Genomic DNA, 22,127 nt, shown 5'->3' with positions numbered 1-22,127 from the left:
GTTTTTGACTTGAAATGTTGTTAGTTAGTGTCTATGGCTCGTGTATAACATGAATATATGATTTGTATGCTCGATCTTGATGTTTTGGTGTAACTAGCTTGAAAATGGAAAGTGTATGCTTAATCTTTGATTTTGGATGATCAAATGTGTTAGATTGTTAAAGTTCATGTTTTAATTGTGTTACTAGTATCATTAGCTACATTTTGATGTGTAGGTTGATTAAGAAAACTTCAAAAACCCGATTATTGATTTTGAGATGTTTGACTAGGGTTTGATAGTTCTTGACATGAATTTTTGGATGCTTGAATGCCATGGAATGTTAATTGTTAGTGTTTAGTTGCAATGTATGCTTCATTACCTTCAAAACGGCATATCATATGTGAGAATTGGATTCCCGAAACTCAAAATGCATTTGAGGAACTTGAAAATTTGAAAATAGACTTTTATTGATCACTTGACGAGAAATCGGTTGTTGAAAATGATGTTTTTGATTGATGATATGTGGTTAGTTGTATTCCTCGTCAGAATACCTTTTCGACGATATATGATACATGTTCTAAGTGTTTCCGGGTCATAAATTAGGTTAGTTTGATTGTTGGTTCGTGCACTTAGAGTTGCAGCAAACAGGGCCTGGAAACTAACCAGGACGCCGTCCAGAAACTCAGGACGCCGTCCCACCTTTTGAACCTGGACGCCGTCTAGGACATCAGGACGCCGTCCCACCCTTCATTTTGGGACGCCGTCTAGCCATTTGGGACGCCGTCCCATTGTACTAAAACTGGCTGTTTGGGTTGTCATTTGACGAAAAATGTTTGGGATGTTTTAGACCTCCAATTCACTTGCAACTTGTTTTAACATGCTTATATATGAATAACTAGCATAGAAAATTTGTCCGAGACCCGACCCGAACATGTTGACTTTTTCGTTGACCTTGACCCGACCAAGTTTGACTTTTTGTCAAACTTAACCAATTAATTATGCAATCTTTCTAACATGATTCTATACTTGTATCTTGCATGAAACTTGACAACGTGATTCACATGCTATACTATTCGAGTCGTAACGAGCCATAGGACTAATTGAACACATTTCGCCCGACCTTGTGTTGTAACCGGTCAATTGATATAACTTACTTGTTTAGGTCAAGGCTAAGCAACTTTCATGCACACGTTTACTTTGTGAAGTACATTTATACTCGTGCACTCGAGGTGAGATCATAGTCCCATCTTTCAACAACTTTTATACTTTTAAATTATGGGATGAGAAACATATACAGTTTTATACTACATACTTTTATACTTTGAACACAAGTACAAGGAAACAAACATTCCACAGCGAGTTAGAACAAAAATCCTCAATTCGATTATCATTAGTTACACTTGCAGGGTGTAAGCGAGAACTTATATTGTGTGGCCATACGGGTTTGACAAACCCTCATTACGGACGGTTCGCTACCGTCTACGGATGAAATATATTTTCGAGAAACAGTGTATGTTCTAACACTATTGTGATGGGGTTCTATGGAAGGAAACGTTAAGTCTTGATAATTGGGTGCTCGCGAACAATACTTTTGGAATGCAAACGATTTTGATAATCAACTATGGGAATACTAAATCTTGTGGTTCAAAAACAACGTTTAATACTTACTAAACCTATGATTTCACCAACGTTTTTCGTTGACAGTTTTCTATATGTTTCTCAGGTTCATACTTGGCTATTTGATACATGCTTCCGCGTACACTCATACTTGCTTGGGGTCAAGCATACATGCATACACTTTGATTTCTTGCTTGGGGTCAAGCATACATACATGCACACGCTAGTGATAGCACCTTTGGATTCAAACATATTGTTTACATACTTACGCTATTTATAGCAACCGCGATTTTAAACTAATTATGTCGCAAGTTATTTCATTTATACTTTATACTCTTGTAAACTTAAACTTGTCGTCGAACGGTTTTGTAAACTAAACTTTGCAAGCATGATACGTTTCAAAAGAATGCGACATAATTTTAGTCAAACGAGTCTCATATAGGGACTACGACCACGTAACGGGACCTAAGTAGTCGGCGCCGTCAATGACGATTTGGTCGGGTCGCTACACTATGACACTCGGTCAAAATACGCATACACTCCTCACTGGAAACGCACCGACGGATAACCCCATCGGGACAACAACGAAAAAGATAGGGAGCCTCCCAGAAATAGTACTTAAGGTCACTGAAGAATTTCTTCCTCTTTTGATGCGACCACCCTTTTTCCAAGAATCCCCCAACGAGATAATTAGCAATGTCCACGTACCACGGCTCGTCTACCTTGTCCATCGCCATGAGATATTCATCGGGAAAATCATCATGGATACTCGATTCGTGAAGGACTTCAAGATTTGGATTCTCGAGTCTAGTCAAGTGGTCAGCCGCTAGATTTTCAGCACCCTTCTTATCCCGGATATCGATGTCGAATTCTTGCAAAAGCAAGATCCATCTAAGCAGTCAAGGTTTCGTATCCGGTTTCGAAAATAGGTACTTAAGAGCAGAATGGTCCGTAAAAACTATAGTCTTAGACAAGACTAAGTAGGACCGGAACTTATCAAACTAAAAGACCACCGCAAGGAGCTCCTTTTCAGTGGTAGTATAATTCAATTGTGCTCCCTGCAAGGTCTTGCTTGCATAGTAGATGGGTCGGAAATGTTTCTCGACCCTTTGACCCAAAACAGAGCCAACAGAAAAATCAGAAGCATCGCACATAAGCTCGAACGGAAGGGACCAATTCGGAGCAATTATGGTTGGAGCATTGATCAGTTTCTCCTTAAGAAGATTGAATGCCTTTAGGCACTCATCGGAGAAATTCCAAGGCATGTCCTTTTCGAGGAGTTTGTTCATCGGGTTAGCAATTTTAGAAAAATCCTTAATAAACTGCCGGTAAAAACCCGCGTGCCCAAGAAAACTCCGAACACCCTTAACATCGGTGGGAGGTGGAAGGTTCTTAATAGTCGTTACCTTCGCGGGATCCACCTCAATTCCATCCCTAGAAATCTTGTGCCCGAGAACTATGCCCCCTTGAACCATGAAATGGCACTTCTCCCAATTGAGCACAAGATTAGACTTCTCACACCGTTCCAACATCCGTTCCAAATTAAGAAGGCATGAATCAAAAGTGTCACCGAAGACTGAAAAGTCATCCATGAACACCTCCATGCAATCCTCTATCATATCATGGAATATGGCTATCATGCACCTTTAAAAAGTGGCCGGAGCATTGCAAAGGCCAAAGGGCATGCGTCGGTATGAAAATGTTCCATACGGGCACGTGAAAGTAGTTTTCTCCTGGTCCTCGGGCGAGATAGGAATCTGGAAATAGCCCGAAAAACCATCAAGAAAACAGTAAAAGCTGTTCCCTGCTAACCTTTCTAGCATTTGATCCATGAAAGGTAACGGGAAGTGGTCTTTACGTGTGGCATCGTTCAACTTTCGATAGTCAATACAAACACGCCACCCCGTGATAGTTCTAGTGGAAATTAACTCATTTTTATCATTGGTGGTAACAGTCATACCACCTTTCTTAGGTACACAGTGTACCGGGCTAATCCAAGGACTGTCAGAGATCGGGTAAATCAGACCTGCATCGAGGAGCTTAATGATCTCTTTCTTCACGACTTCTTGCATGTGCGGGTTCAACCTCCTTTGTCGTTGCACCACAGTTTTGGAGTTATCCTCCATTAGGATTTTGTGGGTGCAATAGGAGGGACTAATACCCTTAATGTCGTGAATGTTCCACGCAATGGCCGGTTTATGGGCCTGCAGCATGGTTACAAGCTCAGTTTTCTGACCTGTAGTAAGAGAAGAAGAAATAATTACCGGGAGCTTAGATTCCTCCTACAAATAAGCGTATTCCAAATGATCTGGAAGTGGCTTCAATTCTAACTCGGGAGGTTCTTCAATTGAAGACTTGCTCCGGTAATCCGCATCACGCTCGAGTTCCTTGAACTCCTCCTCTGTCGGCTCATAACCGTTTTCCATCAAGGTGGTCAAAATATCCACCTCTTCAACCTGCAACTCTTCATCAATTTCAACCAATGAACATTCTCCTGAACCCTGTAACTCTAGGAATTTCTACAACAACTCATACTGGACATTCACAGTGTTAAGAAAATAACATGTATCATCAGTGTAGGCAGGGTATTTTAAAGCATGGTCAATTGAGAAAATTGCATGCAAATCATCTATCCTAAGGGTCAACTGTTGGCCATAAACATCAATGATACACCTAGCAGTATTCAAAAATGGCCGACCCAAAATAAGTGGAATCCTCTCATCCACTTCCATATCCAACACCACGAAATCGGCCGGGAAAACCAACAACCCGGTCTTAACTAGCATATTCTCGATAATTCCACGAGGGAATTTAATGGAGCGGTCAGCTAGCTGAATAGCCATACGCGTGGGTTTCAACTCCCCGGGGTCTAGCTTCAAATAAATAGAATAGGGCATTAAATTTATGCTATCCCCCAAATCTGCCAACGCCCTCATACAATCCAAATTACCCAGTAAACAAGGAATGGTAAAACTCCCAGGATCCTCAAGCTTCTCGGGAAGCTTGTTTGTAACTACCGCTGAGCATGCGGCATTCAACCTGACTGAAGGCACGTTCTCCAGCTTCTTCCTGTTAGTTAGCAAGTCCTTAAGAAACCTTGCATACTTGGGCATACCTGCAATCACATCAATAAAAGGCAAATTAATGTTAACTTTTTTAATCAAATCCATGAACTTGGACTTTTCTGCCTCCAACTTCTCCAGTCTCTACTTCCTCGGGAATGGGAGCGGTGGTTGATACTCTCTAACTACCGGTTTAGCAACAACAGTTTCCGATACCCTCACAACCTTCTCAATCACCTGTTCTGGCTCCTTATCCCCCTCCGGTTCACTAACAACTACCGGTTCACTATCCTTAACCAACGGCACTCGCAAATCATACTCATCGAGCGCTCTCGGTGAATCATATGCTAAACTACTGCGTGTAGTGATAGCATTAACGTGCCCATTCTTCGGGTTAGTATCTGTCTTACTCGGTAATTCCCCCAGTTTCCTCACATTATTCTGACTAGCAAGTTGACCAATTTGTTTCTCAAGATTTTGAATAGCTGCTTATTGATTTCGAAACATTTGATTATTCTTCTCATTGTTCTGAGTAACAGTAGTAACAAGCTGAGTTTGAGAAATCACAAGCTTCTCGATCATAGCTTCAAGATTGGACTTTTTCTCTTCGGCTTGGGGTTTCTGAAAATACCCGGGAGCTTGCTGTTGATATCCTCCACTAGAACCTGGCTGGAATCTCAAACCTTGATTACCTTGAGGATTATAGGGATTGTTGAAATTTCTATTAAACTACACACGTCCCTGAAACTGATTGTTGTTCTGTTGACTAATATAAGCTATCTCTTCCTTCTGATTCATAGTCAATCCTGCATCACAATCTTTTGCCAGATGTAATCCCCCACAATACTCACAACCAACCTTCATACCATGAATATCCTTATTTATCTTCTCCAAATTCCTACCAAAGGAATCCAACTTAGCACTTATAGACCCAAAATCGTCATATGCACCATGAGTTTCGGTTCTCTTAACTGAAGCTGAATGGAATGACTCATGATCTTGATGCCATTCGTGAGAGTAAGCCGCTTGCTTTTCAATTATCTCTAGCGCCTCTTCTTCGGTCTTATCGATTAACGTACCACCTGCTGCTTGATCAATAGTCTGACGAGTTGGGATATCACAACCCTTGTAGAAAATCTGGACCTTCTGTAAATCATTCAACCCGTGTTGCGGACACGAGCGTAGCATATTAGAATAACGGTCCCAAGAATCAAATAGTGTCTCGCTGCTCTTTTGTCTGAGGTAATCGTACCCTCTGGTTGCTTATCTAACCATCTCTTTGCTTCTCCCTTAAGAGTCCAAGGAAAAAGCCTTGTCTTGATCGACGTATCGGCAACCTCATGCAACTTAAACAAATTGCAAACATCATTGAAAACACGAAGATGCTCGTTAGCATCCTCACTATCCTTGCCATGAAATTGGCAGTCAGAAGAAATCAAACTCAGGATCGGCCCTGTAATTTGAAAAGGCTGAGTGATGTTCGGTTGAGTAATCGAATTTCCTTGGCCCCCTCGTGTGGCCTTCAACTTTTCTGCCATAGTCTGAGGATGAGGTGGTTGTTCTTGGTCAGCCTTATCTTCAGTCTCGAAAAGATCTAATGAAATGTAAGATTCTTCTTCTTCTCTGATTTCAGGTGGTGTATCGGGCACCACAGTCTCAGAACTACTTCCCAAATTAATTATATTAGCACTCGAAGAAAAAGATGAATCCACTGTAGACTGTTGCTCTTGAATTAAAGCTCTGAATAACTCTCTTTCGGGTTCTGCAAATAGTTGAAGAATCGGAGAATTAGAAGAACGCGTATGTGGCATGCACTACCCGTTATCTGTGAAATCACAACTAACAACTGATTAAACGCACCGATTCAACTAAGAATAATGAAAAGAAATAATAAACTATAACTAAACTAAACTAAGAATAATTAGATAACAATCTTAATTTTCGACACAACTGTCCCCGGCAGCGGCGCCAAAAACTTGATGTGTGATATCGTGTATATTATTTATCAATGGAAAATACCGGTTATTAAAAGATTACACACTAACGGGCAGTGTACCCGATCGTGTAGCAGTATAGATATTGGTAAAATCCAAGATCATTCCAAGGACAGTATTAAGTGAGAATTAAGTTTGCAACTAATAAAAGTAAACTAAGTTAAACTATGAAAATCGAAAGTACGAGAATATTTATTTTGTGGCTATTTAACGATTAGCCAAATCAAAGATAGATCAAAAGTAAAAGACAATATTTTTGGGTTTTTAAGTTTAAATAAATCAAATTGCAGACTCAACGGAAAATAAAGATAGTTTGAATTCAATAGATAAAAGAATGTTCGCCTAGATCTCCTATTCGCAGTGTCAGATGATTTGTTATTAAGCACTTGTTCTATTTATCAATGCACGCAACTACAGAGTCGGTTTACTCAGAGTTCTCTTTTAGCAAACACGTCAAACTAGGATTTATTGGCTTAGGGTTCCCTTTCACCAAAGACCTCTTTCATTTGTGACTTAGTAATTGGCTAATTATACGATTAAGATTCAATTGGTTACGCGTTCGCTCCACACAATTCACCCCTATTTTGTTTAATCAATGTTACCCGATTTACCCCCTTGGTCCAGTAAGCACCCAATCGGTTAAGACAAATCAATTGGAAATTAGATCACTAAATTGAAACAGGATTCCCTTTATTCAAACAAGATTCACTAATCAACCTAGTAACAATAATCAACACCCACAAGAATGGTTCTTAATCAAAACTCATAATTATCATGCATTAATCAATAAAACATTAAAGTATCATCCAAACACTTGCAAATATTCAATCTAGACAAACATTAAAAACTTAGCCAACAATCATGGCTAAAACCAAAATCACAAATAAATAAAGGAAAGAATTCATTGTTTATGACAAAGAAATCAACCTAATTAAATAAGCAATCGCGGATGATGAACGGATTGAAGGTTGAATCTAGAATGATTGAAGTGATTGAATGACCTTGGAGTTCTCCAAAGATCACCAAAAATTGCCCAAAAACTGCTACAATTCGTCTGGATGGAAGAATGAATAAATTAGGGTATTTTCGGGCCTTAAATGCTTGCCATAATAATCTGGACCGACAGACGGTCGCGCTGCGGCCCATATTGTCGTACCGCGACACAACACGCGAACTGGAACCCCTTTTAACCAACTTCTGATCTGGAAAATAGCCAAACGTCGCACCGCGGCTTCGATTGTCGCGCCGCGACAAACAACTGAAATTAATTCTCACGTTTCTTTTTCCTTGCTTTAACTAACTCAACACCTCATTAACCAATAAGTACTTAACGTTTTAATCCTCGGTGCACTAACAATAACATCCGATCAACAAAATGCCTCAAAAGCTTCAAAAACCGCATCTCTTCTACAAATAGCTCTTCAAACTCGAACTTTCTCAATATTATCAAAATAAACACCAAATCGTATCCGAACGGACTAAATTATGATCGATATCGCTAAGGAAAACGTGTATAAAATATGCGATATCAGTACTGGTTCTAAAAGGAAAGCTGCTCTTAAGGGAAAAGCTAAAGTGAACCAAATTGTGGAATCAAGTGCTGGGTCATCTATCACTGAGATAATGACTGTCAAGCTTGACCAGCTCATAGCTTCCATATCTGAAAGTAGACCCGATCTTACTGCACCTATTTACTCAGTGTATGACCAGTCACCGATACCAAATGTGAGAAAATGCTACAAATGTGGCAGCAAGTTTCACTTAGCCAACCGGTGTACTCTAACCCTAACCCCATCTGCTGCTGCCTCTTCAAGCAAACCAGCAGACAGGAAGAGATCATCAAAGATGACCCTTCCATAATCCATCCTTGGATGGGTTCCCAAAAAGAACTAATCTCTTAGCTACTATGCAGGGCATTCATAACAAGCAAATCTGGTATCTCGATAGTGGTTGTTCGAGACATATGACCGGATGTAAGTCCCTGCTGATGGACTATCAAGAAAAGGATGGTCCAGTTGTATCATATTGAGATAATTCGTTGGGTTACACAAAGGGTTTTGGTACTTTAACAAATGGGAATGTTACATTTTCAAATGTAGCATATGTCGTTGGGCTTAAACATAATCTACTCAGCATAAGCCAACTGACAAGCAAAAGTAAGATAGTGCAGTTTAGAAGAAAGATTGGCACTATTTTTGATAAGACAGGGAAGCCGCTGCTGACAGCAAAAAGACATGAGAACATGTATCAAATTGACATGAACACAGCCGTCACAACAACTGATACTTGTTTTTATTCAAAGGCAGCAGACAACCTCAAGTGGTTATAGCACAAGAGACTCTCACATCTCAACTTTAAAGATATTCATAAGTTATCTAGTAAAAGTTTGGTGTCTGCGCTACCCACAATGTCTTATGTAAAGGACAGATTATGTTCTGGATGTGAAAAAGGGAAGCATCACCATGCCTCATTCAAATCAAAGCAGATTTCATCTATTGAGAAACCATTTCACCTTCTTTATATGGATCTTTTTGGTCCTGTTAATATAGCCAGCTGTAGTGGGAATAAGTATACACTGGTGTTTGTTGATGAATATTCCAGATACACTTGGGTGTTCTTTTTGAAGCAAAAGAGTGAAGCTGCTGATGAAATTATCAATTTTATCAAAAGAATAAAACTACTGAATGGGCAACTGGTGAAGCAGCTTAGAAGTGATCATGGTACAGAATTCAGAAATGCAACATTGGAAGAATTTTGTGCTAATAAAGGTATTTCACAGAACTTTTATGCTGTGAGAACACCTCAACAGAATGGTGTTGCAGAAAAAAGAAATAGAACTCTCATTGAAGTAGCAAGATCTATGTTGGCCGAGTCTGGGCTGAAAAATTCATATTGGGTAGAAGCTGTGAACACTGCATGTTTTACCTAGAATAGATCTTTAATAGTGAAAAGACATCAAAAAACTGCTTATGAAGTTCTCAAAGGCAGAAGACCTCAATCTCATTTTTTCATGTATTTGACACTCCCTGTTTCATTCTAAACAATAGGGATCAGCTAGGCAAGTTTGATGCTAAAGATGATGAAGGTATATTCTTGGGATATTCCAACATGTCAAAGGCATACAGGGTTTTCAATAAAAGAAGGGGCTGTTTTGAAGAATTCATTAATGTTACATTTGATGAAACTGCCCCTACTTCATCTTCTGGTCAAGAAGATAAGGAGTTACTGTTTGAAGAGCCAACTGATAATGCTCTAAATGAACATATATTTAGTATCAATATCCTTCCAATATGTAAAGCTTTTAGTTGCAATTGTTCTATTTTTATGTAATATTCGTTTATATAAATAAGTGCGAAGACAAAAGAAGAAAACGACGATTTGAAGACGCAAATGACCAAAAAGCTCAAAAGTACAAAGTACAATCCAAGTGGTTCAATTAATTGATGAGAAACGTCCAAAAATGATAAGAGTACAAGCCGCAAAACGCAAAGTATAAGATATTAAATAGTACGCAAGGACGTTCGAAAATTCAGAACCGGAACATTAACCAACTATCAACGCGCGACGCAACGGAGCTAAAATTATAAGTCAACTATGCACAAGAATATAATATAATATTTAAATAATTATATAAATTATTTATATATTATATATTATATTAAATAACGTCGACAAACTAGCAAACAAAAAATATGTGAGCTGGATCTGACGGCCATGCGATCGCATGGGAAATAGGCATAAAACTCATGCGAGTGCATGAGCCTATGCGAGTGCATGAGATTTGCACTAAAATCTTATGCGACCGCATGAGCTACTGTAGCAGGCCACATTCTTTAAATACAACGAATTCTGGACGAATTTACATAAAAAAATATCAATCCTCTCTATCTCTCTATAATATATATATATATATATATATATATATATATATATATATATATATATATATATATATATATATATATATATATATATATATATATATATATATTATAATTATAATTTTAATTATAATTTTAATTTAATAATAATGAGGGTATGTTAGCGAATGTTGTAAGTGTGTAAGTCGAAATTCTGTCCGTGTAACGCTACGCTATTTTTAATCACTATAAGTTATGGTTAATGTTATTTTTAATTTAATGTCTCGTAGCTAAGTTATTATTATGCTTATTTAAGCCGAAATAATCATGATGTTGGGCTAAAAATATTAAAATTGGGTAATTGGGCTTTGTACCATAATTGGGGTTTGGACAAAAGAACGACACCTGTGGAAATTTGACTATGGGCTATTAATGGGATTTATATTTGTTTAACTAAATGATAGTTTATTAATTTTAATATAAAGATTTACAATTGGATGTACCTATAAATAACCATATACACTCGATCGGACACGATGGGCGGGATATTTATATGTACGAATAATCGTTCATTTAACCGGACACGGGAATGGATTAATAGTCTATGGAATTATTAAAACAGGGGTGAAATTATGTACAAGGACACTTGGCGTAATTGTTAACAAAGTATTAAAACCTTGGGTTACACGCAGTCGATATCCTGGTGTAATTATTAAACAAAGTATTAAAACCTTGTTACAATTTAAGTCCCCAATTAGTTGGAATATTTGACTTCGGATATAAGGATAAAATGACGAGGACACTCGCACTTTATATTTATGACTGATGGACTGTTATGGACAAAAACTAGACGGACATATTAAATAATCCAGGACAAAGGACAATTAACCCATGGGAATAAACTAAAATTAACACGTCAAACATCATGATTACGGAAGTTTAAATAAGCATAATTCCTTTATTTTCATATTTAATTGCACTTTTAATTATCACACTTTTATTTATTGTCATTGTATTTAATTGCACTTTTAATTATCGTACTTTTTAATTATCGCAATTTTATTTTCGTTATTTACTTTACGTTTTAAATTAAGTCTTTTATATAATTAATATTTTACATTAGGTTTTAACTGCGACTAAAGTTTTAAAATCGACAAATCGGTCATTAAACGGTAAAAACCCCCTTTTATAATAATAATACTACTTATATATATTTTTGTATTTTAACAATTATAAGTAAAAAATATAGCGTTAAACTTGGCTAAGTATCCCTGTGGAACGAACCGGACTTACTAAAAACTACACTACTGTACGATTAGGTACACTGCCTATAAGTGTTGTAGCAACGTTTAGGTATATCCATTCTACAAATAAATAAATATCTTGTATAAAATTGTATCGTATTTAATAGTATTTCGTTGTAAAAATAATACTATTTCCTAGTACACCTCGCACACATCAAGTATTTTTGGCGCCGCTGCCGGGGATAATTCTTGCTTAAACGCCGGAAGCGCAACGCTATATATAAAAAAAAAGTTTTTTATTAATTTTTAGTTTACTTTTATAAGAATACTCTTTTGTAAAAATACGTTTTAAAAAAAATACAAAAATATAAAAAGAAAAACAAAATATTTATAATTTTTTAATAGTTTGTTATATATTTATAAAATTATAAAGTTTCTTTATTTCTATTTTAGTTTTTAAAGTACAAGTTTTTATTTATTTATATAATTATTTATTAAAACAGAAAACAGAAAAAAAAATTTAAAAACACTCGGCCCGGTACTGTAGCAGCCCAAAGCCTGGCCCGAAACCCTAGCTCATGCGATCGCATGAGCCCGAAGGCAAAAATTCATGCGATCGCATGAGGGTACCTGACACGCCAGAGTTGACTAGTTCAACAATTATTACGTAATTATTATTATTATTATAATTAAAACCCTAATTAGGGTTATATTTAATATTAATTTAGTTTAGTTTTTAGTATTTAATTTATATATTTAGTTTATTTAGTTTTAATAAATTATAAAATTAATAGTTTTATAAAATAAATAATATAAAAATAATATTTTTATAAAATTGTACTTTTTACAACTTTAAGTTTATTTTTATATTTTGTATCTTTTTATTCGTTTTAGCGTAATATTTGTATTTTTCGCTCGTACTTAGTTTTAAACTTAGTATTTTGCCATAGTTATTTTTATTTCTAAATTTTTAGGCTTTACCATAAAATCCCTTAAATGCTTTTTCTTTAGACTAAGATTTAGGTGCCTTAGAATTTTGCGACGCCATTTTAATATATTTTAGTACTTTTTAAGTTATTGCCATTTTGGATATAGTATTCCTTTTAAGCTTTAATATTTTTAGACGCAACTTTTAATTCTTAGTTTTTAGACTTTTTAAGTTTCGACGCGCTACTTTCTTATTTCTATTTCGACGCCTTTTATTTTTTTTCAACGCACTCTTTTTCTTTCTTATTTCTCGACGCTCTAGTTTTTAGGACATAGAATTTTCTTTATTTTCTTTAAACTTCGACGAAAAATTATTTTAAGTGGTTAAATTGATAGACATCCATTTTCTGGTTCGTAGTAATAGTTGGATTTGTACATGGACCGGGTTATTGGAGCCAAACAGTACTCAATTATATTGAGACCAAATGAATCCTGCCCCTCTGCTGCATCTTTTGGCTATTCGAAACGTGGGCAAAATCAAAAAAGTCTATTAATTTGATAAATTATATAATTTTTTATTTATTTTTATAACTAATAGGATATTCAGTGAATGCACCTAGCAAAACGTTCACCACCTTTTGTACGTTCACCACCTGTAACTCGATCAAGACATCTAGCAAATATTGTTGCCGTTGATTTTTCTTTAGAATCGTCATCTAGTCGACCAAGTACTCCAATTCAAATTTCCGATAATCCATTTTTTGAACCCGACCTTACAATTGAGAATCCGGAGAATATTCAAGGACAATTCAGAGATCCTGAACCACTAATCATTCCTCCTGAACCACAAATCATTCAACCAGAGATTGTCGAGGAAGAAACCATTAAATCAGAATCCTCTAGTGATTCAGATTCAACAAATTCAATTATGGAAGTAACAGAACCTCTAAGTATGGAAGACCTAATGAGAGCCACATGAAATGTCCCGTGCTTATTGATTAAAAACGTTCCATATTAATTGATTTCGTTGCGAGGTTTTGACCTCTATATGAGACGTTTTTCAAAGACTGCATTCATTTTAAAACAAACCATAACCTTTATTTCATCAATAAAGGTTTAAAAAGCTTTACGTAGATTATCAAATAATGATAATCTAAAATATCCTGTTTACACACGACCATTACATAATGGTTTACAATACAAATATGTTACAACAAAATAAGTTTCTTGAATGCAGTTTTTACACAATATCATACAAGCATGGACTCCAAATCTCGTCCTTATTTAAGTATGCGACAGCGGAAGCTCTTAATAATCACCTGAGAATAAACATGCTTAAAACGTCAACAAAAATGTTGGTGAGTTATAGGTTTAACCTATATATATCAAATCATAATAATAGACCACAAGATTTCATATTTCAATACACATCCCATACATAGAGAATAAAATCATTCATATGGTGAACACCTGGTAACCGACATTAACAAGATGCATATATAAGAATATCCCCATCATTCCGGGACACCCTTCGGATATGATATAAATTTCGAAGTACTAAAGCATCCGGTACTTTGGATGGGGCTTGTTGGGCCCGATAGATCTATCTTTAGGATTCGCGTCAATTAGGGTGTCTGTTCCCTAATTCTTAGATTACCAGACTTAATAAAAAGGGGCATATTCGATTTCGATAATTCAACCATAGAATGTAGTTTCACGTACTTGTGTCTATTTTGTAAATCATTTATAAAACCTGCATGTATTCTCATCCCAAAAATATTAGATTTTAAAAGTGGGACTATAACTCACTTTCACAGATTTTTACTTCGTCGGGAAGTAAGACTTGGCCACTGGTTGATTCACGAACCTATAACAATATATACATATATATCAAAGTATGTTCAAAATATATTTACAACACTTTTAATATATTTTGATGTTTTAAGTTTATTAAGTCAGCTGTCCTCGTTAGTAACCTACAACTAGTTGTCCACAGTTAGATGTACAGAAATAAATCGATAAATATTATCTTGAATCAATCCACGACCCAGTGTATACGTATCTCAGTATTGATCACAACTCAAACTATATATATTTTGGAATCAACCTCAACCCTGTATAGCTAACTCCAACATTCACATATAGAGTGTCTATGGTTGTTCCGAAATATATATAGATGTGTCGACATGATAGGTCGAAACATTGAATACGTGTCTATGGTATCTCAAGATTACATAATATACAATACAAGTTGATTAAGTTATGGTTGGAATAGATTTGTTACCAATTTTCACGTAGCTAAAATGAGAAAAATTATCCAATCTTGTTTTACCCATAACTTCTTCATTTTAAATCCGTTTTGAGTGAATCAAATTGCTATGGTTTCATATTTATCTCTATTTTATGAATCTAAACAGAAAAAGTATAGGTTTATAGTCAGAAAAATAAGTTACAAGTCGTTTTTGTAAAGGTAGTCATTTCAGTCGAAAGAACGACGTCTAGATGACCATTTTAGAAAACATACTTCCACTTTGAGTTTAACCATAATTTTTGGATATAGTTTCATGTTCATAATAAAAATCATTTTCTCAGAATAACAACTTTTAAATCAAAGTTTATCATAGTTTTTAATTAACTAACCCAAAACAGCCCGCGGTGTTACTACGACGGCGTAAATCCGGTTTTACGGTATTTTTCGTGTTTCCAGGTTTTAAATCATTAAGTTAGCATATCATATAGATATAGAACATGTGTTTAGTTGATTTTAAAAGTCAATTTAGAAGGATTAACTTTTGTTTGCGAACAAGTGTAGAATTAACTAAACTATGTTCTAGTGATTACAAGTTTAAACCTTCGAATAAGATAGCTTTATATGTATGAATCGAATGATGTTATGAACATCATTACTACCTTAAGTTCCTTGGATAAACCTACTGGAAAAGAGAAAAATGGATCTAGCTTCAACGGATCCTTGGATGGCTTGAAAGTTCTTGAAGCAGAATCATGACACGAAAACAAGTTCAAGTAAGATTTCCACTCGAAATAAGATTGTTATAGTTATAGAAATTGAATCAAAGTTTGAATATGATTATTACCTTGTATTAGAATGATAACCTACTGTAATAAACAAAGATTTCTTGAGGTTGGATGATCACCTTACAAGATTGGAAGTGAGCTAGCAAACTTGAAAGTATTCTTGATTTTATGAAACTAGAACTTTTGGAATTTATGAAGAACACTTAGAACTTGAAGATAGAACTTGAGAGAGATCAATTAGATGAATAAAATTGAAGAATGAAAGTGTTTGTAGGTGTTTTTGGTCTTTGGTGTATGGATTAGATATAAAGGATATGTAATTTTGTTTTCATGTAAATAAGTCATGAATGATTACTCATATTTTTGTAATTTTATGAGATATTTCATGCTAGTTGCCAAATGATGGTTCCTACATGTGTTAGGTGATTCACATGGGCTGCTAAAAGCTGATCATTGGAGTGTATATACCAATAGTACATACATCTAAAAGCTGTGTATTGTACGAGTACGAATACGGGTACATACGAGTAGAATTGTTGATGAAACTGAACGAGGATGTAATTGTAAGCATTTTTATTAAGTAGAAGTATTTTGATAAGTGTCTTGAAGTCTTTCAAAAGTGTATGAATACATATTAAAACACTACATGTATATACATTTTAACTGAGTCGTTAAGTCATCGTTAGTCGTTACATGTAAGTGTTGTTTTGAAACCTTTAGGTTAACGATCTTGTTAAATGTTGTTAACCCAATGTTTATAATATCAAATGAGATTTTAAATTATTATATTATCATGATATTATGATGTACGAATATCTCTTAATATGATATATGTACATTAAATGTTGTTACAACGATAATCGTTACATATATGTCTCGTTTCAAAATCATTATGTTAGTAGTCTTGTTTTTACAAATGAAGTTCATTGTTAATATAATTAATGATATGTTTACTTATAATAATATAATGTTAACTATATATATAACCATATATATGTCATCATATTGTTTTTACAAGTTTTAACGTTCGTGAATCACCGGTCAACTTGGGTGGTCAATTGTCTATATGAAACCTATTTCAATTAATCAAGTCTTAACAAGTTTGATTGCTTAACATGTTGGAAACATTTAATCATGTAAATATCAATCTCAATTAATATATATAAACATGGAAAAGTTCGGGTCACTACACCACACGCACGGGCCAAGGTCACGCCATTATTAAGCCAGATATTAATGCGCCAGATTATGAAATCAAGGGACAAATCCTACACATGATAACTAATTAATGCCAATATAGTGGTACGCCAAAAGAAGATCTAAACGAACATCTTCGAATCTTTAATAGGATCTGTACTCTATTTAAAATCCGAGAAGTGGAGGATGAATAGATATATCTCATGTTATTTCCCTGGACTTTAAAGGGAGAAGCCAAAGATTGGTTGGAATCGTTACCTGAAGGGGCGATTGATACATGGGATGTCTTAGTTGAAAAATTTCTTAAAAAATTCTTTCCGGCATCTAAAGCCGTGAGACTTCAAGGAGAAATTGTTACGTTCACGCAAAAGCCAAATGAAACTTTATATGAAGCATGGACAAGATTTGGAAAATTATTGAGAGGATGTCCGCAACATGGTTTAGACACCTGTCAAATAGTACAAATATTCTACCAAGGATGCGACATCACTACATGCAAAGACATCGATATAGCAGCTGGTGGTTCCATTATGAAGAAAACCGCAACTGATGCTTACAAAATTATTGATAACACCGCTTCCCACTCACATGAGTGGCTCCAAGAAAAAGATATCGTTAGATCATCTAAAGCAGCTAGAGCCGATTCTAGCCATGACTTCGATTCCGTTTCTACAAAGATAGATGCTGTCGAGAGACGAATGGAAAAGATGACTAAAGGTATACACTCAATATGAATTAGTTGTGAGCAGTGTGGAGGACCACATTTGACAAAAGATTGTCTCAGTATTGAGCTAACAATGGAACAAAGAGAGAATGTTTCATACATAAACCAAAGGCCTGGAAATAATTATCAGAATAATTATCAACCGCCAAGACCAAACTACAATCAAAACCAGAATTATAATCGAAATGTTCCATACAACAACCAACAAGGTCCTAGTAATCAACAAGTATCTAATAATACTTACAATCAGCAAAGACCTAATTTTCAAAACAAACCACCACAAACCGATGATAAAAAGCCAAATTTAGAAGACATGATGTCGAAGCTAGTTGAATCTCAAACGCAGTTTTTCACATCTCAGAAACAAACCAATGAACAAAATGCTCAAACATTTAGAAATCAACAAGCTTCTATTCAAAATTTGGAACAAGAAGTAAGTAACCTAGCAAGGTTGATAGGTGAAAGAAAACTGGGAAGTTTACCAAGTGATACAAATGCTAACCCCCGGAATGAAACAGCTAAAGCCATTACCACAAGAAGTGGTATTACACTTAAACCACCTGAAATACCTGTAATTTCTGATGAAGCTATTCCTACTCCACAAGAACCACAATCTGATCAAGATAAGGAAAAAGAACCGGTAGTTGAAAAGGTTAATGAAGATAACACAGTTAAGGCTAAACCTTATGTTAAACCATACCAACCACCAATTCCTTACCCGAGTAAAATGAGAAAAGAGAGACTTGAAGCCGAGCAATCCAAATTCTTGGATATGTTTAAACAAATAAATGTAAATCTTCCTTTCATTGATGTAATTTTAGGAATGCCTAGATATGCTAAAATTTTGAAAGATCTAATCACAAATAGAAAGAAAATGGAAGAACTCTCGGCCGTTACTATGAATGCTAATTGTTCAGCAGTACTGTTGAATAAGATACCAGAAAAACTTTCAGATCCAGGAAGTTTCACAATTCCATGTTTTCTGGGTAGTCTTAGTTCAATAGAAGCATTGGCAGATTTAGGTGCTAGTATAAATTTAATGCCGTATTCACTATACGCTAAACTAGACCTTGGAGAATTGAAACCAACACGAATAGGTATACAACTAGCAGATAGATCAGTAAAATATCCTAGAGGGATAATGGAGAACATGCTAGTTAAAGTTGGTACTTTAGTATTTCCAGTAGATTTTGTTATTCTGGACATGGAAGAAGATTCTCGAGTACCTCTTATATTAGGAAGACCATTCTTAAACACGGCTAAAGCAATAATAGATGTGTTCGGTAAGAAACTGACCCTAAGTATAGAGGACGAGAGTGTTACTTTTTCAGTTGATAGAGCCATGCAACAACCGCAATCTGCAGATGATACATGTTATTATATTCAAACTATAGATTCACATGCAGAATTGTTAGAAGAATTTCCAGAATTACAAGGAACAGGAGAATGTTCTTTAGGAGAAGGAACTGAACCAATTGATGAAACTGAAATGTTAGCTACACTTATGGCTAATGGATATGAACCAACAACAGAAGAAATTCAAATACTAAAAGAAGAAGACAGATATCGATACAAATCATCGATAAAAGAACCACCGACATTAGAGTTAAAGCCACTTCCAAACCATTTGGAATATGCTTATTTACATGATGAATCTGAATTACCTGTAATAATATCGTATTCTCTTACTGAAAATGAAAAATCTCAACTCATTTCTGTGTTAAAAGCTCATAAACCAGCTATTGCATGGAAAATTCATGATATTAAAGGAATAAGTCCTTCGTATTGCACACATAAAATCCTTATGGAAGAAGGTCATAAAACATATGTGCAACGCCAAAGAAGACTAAATCCTAATATGCAAGATGTTGTTAAGAAAGAAATTATTAAACTGCTTGATGCAGGTTTAATTTATCCAATTTCTGATAGTCCATGGGTAAGCCCAGTTCGATGCGTACCTAAGAAGGGTGGCATGACTGTCATCACAAATGAGAAAAATGAGCTTATTCCTACTAGGACTGTAACAGGATGGCGTGTTTGTATTGAATATAGAAAATTAAATGACGCCACCAGAAAAGATCACTTTCCTTTACCTTTCATTGATCAAATGTTGGAAAGATTAGCCGGAAATAGTTACTATTGTTTTCTTGATGGTTTCTCCGGATATTTTCAAATTCCAATAGCACCCAAGGACCAAGAGAAAACCACGTTCACATGCCCTTATGGTACTTTTGCTTACAAACGCATGCCATTTGGACTTTGCAACGCCCCTGCAACCTTTCAAAGGTGCATGATGGCGATTTTTCACGACATGATAGAAGAATGCATGGAAGTTTTCATGGATGACTTTTCAGTCTTCGATGATACATTTGAATCATCTCTAGTTATGAAAGGACCCGTTCATATACATTATAAACGATTCACAATAGTTGATTACATCGCGAGGTATTTGACCTCTATATGATACGTTTTACAAACATTGCATTCATTTTTTAAAAGACAAACTTTCTTTACATCAAAAATTGACGGCATGCATACCATTTCATATTACATCCAACTATAATTGACTTAATATTAATCTTGATGAACTCAACGACTCGAATGCAACGTCTTTCAAAGTATGTCATGAATGACTCCAGGTAATATCCTTAAAATGAGCTAATGCACAGCGGAAGATTTCTTTAATACCTGAGAATAAACATGCTTTAAAGTGTCAACCAAAAGGTTGGTGAGTTCATTAGTTTATCATAATCAATCATTTCCGTAATAGTAATAGACCACAAGATTTTAGTTTCCATAAATATCCGTACACTCGCAAGTGTTTAAAAGTATTCTATAAGTTGTAGGCACCCGGTAACAAGCCTTAACATTCATGTTTTACCCTCTGAAGTACACCAGATCAGGTGTATTTAAAATAACCTCGAAGTACTAAAGCATCCCATAGTCAGGATGTGGTTTGTCAGGCCCAATAGATCTATCTTTAGGATTCGCGCCTACCGTACATAGACAAGTAGTTTAATGTTACCAAGCTAAGGGTATATTTCTGGTTTAAACCCACATAGAATTAGTTTTAGTACTTGTGCCTATTTCGTAAAACATTTATAAAACAGCGCATGTATTCTCAGCCCAAAAATATATATTAAAAAGGGAGTAATGAAACTCACAATACTGTATTTCGTAGCAATTATGTATATGACGGCACTGAACAAGTGCAGGGTTTGTCTCGGATTCACGAACGTATCAATATTGTGATTCAATATTGCAGGAAAGTACGTAGACGCAACGAAAATGATAAACGTTAGGTTGACCTCACGAGCAATACCCTCGATCAATACCCATAACCTCCATAGCTATAGCCCATAATTTCCTTAGCTCTATCCCATTTGAAAACTTATTTTGAAATCGTCTGAGTATAACTCCGTCGTAGTATTTTATGTATACTAATAATATCTTGAAATAATACAAAGAAAATATATATATGTAATTCGATTGAGAGAGTTTAGAGAAATATATTTTCAAGTTTCTATGAAATAATGAAACCTATTCAATTCTATTTATAATAGATTTTTGAATTATTAAACTGAATTATTAAAGTATAAATTATTAAAGTGAATTATTAAAGTATGAATTATTAAAGTGAATTATTAAAGTATGAATTATTAAAGTGAATTATTAAAGTGAATTATTAAAGTATGAATTATTAAAGTGAATTATTAAAGTGAATTATTAAAGTATGAATTATTAAAGTGAATTATTAAAGTATGAATTATTAAAGTTAAAGTAAAGTAAAAGTAAAGTAAATGTAAAGTTAAAGTATAGTAAAAGTATAAAACTATATACGTATAATACGCGTATAAATATATATAATATTAATTTAAATTGTTATATATATTTAATAAAATAAAATATAAATATCGTTATCTTTATCATACTGGTTAAGTAATGAGTTGTCAAAAGTGGTTCTAGATATTTATAAAAGATATATACATTTTAATAATAAACTTCTTTTTAAACTGAAAACGTTTTTTGTACTTTTGAAACTAAATCAAATAAATATGATAATTTTGTTTTCCAAAACTAAATATATTTAAGAATCATTTTGTTAAAAAGTTAAAATAATGGAAATCATTATATCATAAAACATTTTAGAAAAGTATAATTATATATTCATAATAGGTTTCAAGTTTTTAAATTACAGTCTATTGGTGAAGCATGAGATAAAGTCCAAAGGTTAAATAAACGTATGAAATCATCTTAATGAAAAATGTCGAGTTACTTAACTTGTCGATATCCAACATCTAAGTTATTTACACTCCACGTTCTTATTTTCATATTAAATAAAATGAAAGTTAACATAGTTATCTTATCAAGGTCACGAGAAAAATATTATAAAACATGCTTTGGAAATTAAACAGGAATTTCCACTAACCCTTGTCTAGTTCCCGTTAATTGACACATTTTTCTTATTTATAAATCACTTTACCATT

General features: G+C 34.7%; 1 non-coding gene across 1 annotated transcript; it reads right to left on the bottom strand.

Moving 5' to 3' along the window:
- Window positions 1-17,251: 17,251 nt before the first annotated feature.
- On the bottom strand, window positions 17,252-17,358 carry LOC139856329 (small nucleolar RNA R71). The gene has a single exon (XR_011761817.1). It is a non-coding gene; the product is annotated as a small nucleolar RNA R71 (small nucleolar RNA).
- Window positions 17,359-22,127: the final 4,769 nt, after the last annotated feature.

The sequence above is a fragment of the Rutidosis leptorrhynchoides genome, chromosome 6, assembly GCF_046630445.1.
Source record: "Rutidosis leptorrhynchoides isolate AG116_Rl617_1_P2 chromosome 6, CSIRO_AGI_Rlap_v1, whole genome shotgun sequence".
Classification (NCBI taxonomy): domain Eukaryota; kingdom Viridiplantae; phylum Streptophyta; class Magnoliopsida; order Asterales; family Asteraceae; genus Rutidosis; species Rutidosis leptorrhynchoides.
This window is presented reverse-complemented; position numbering and strand designations above follow the sequence as displayed.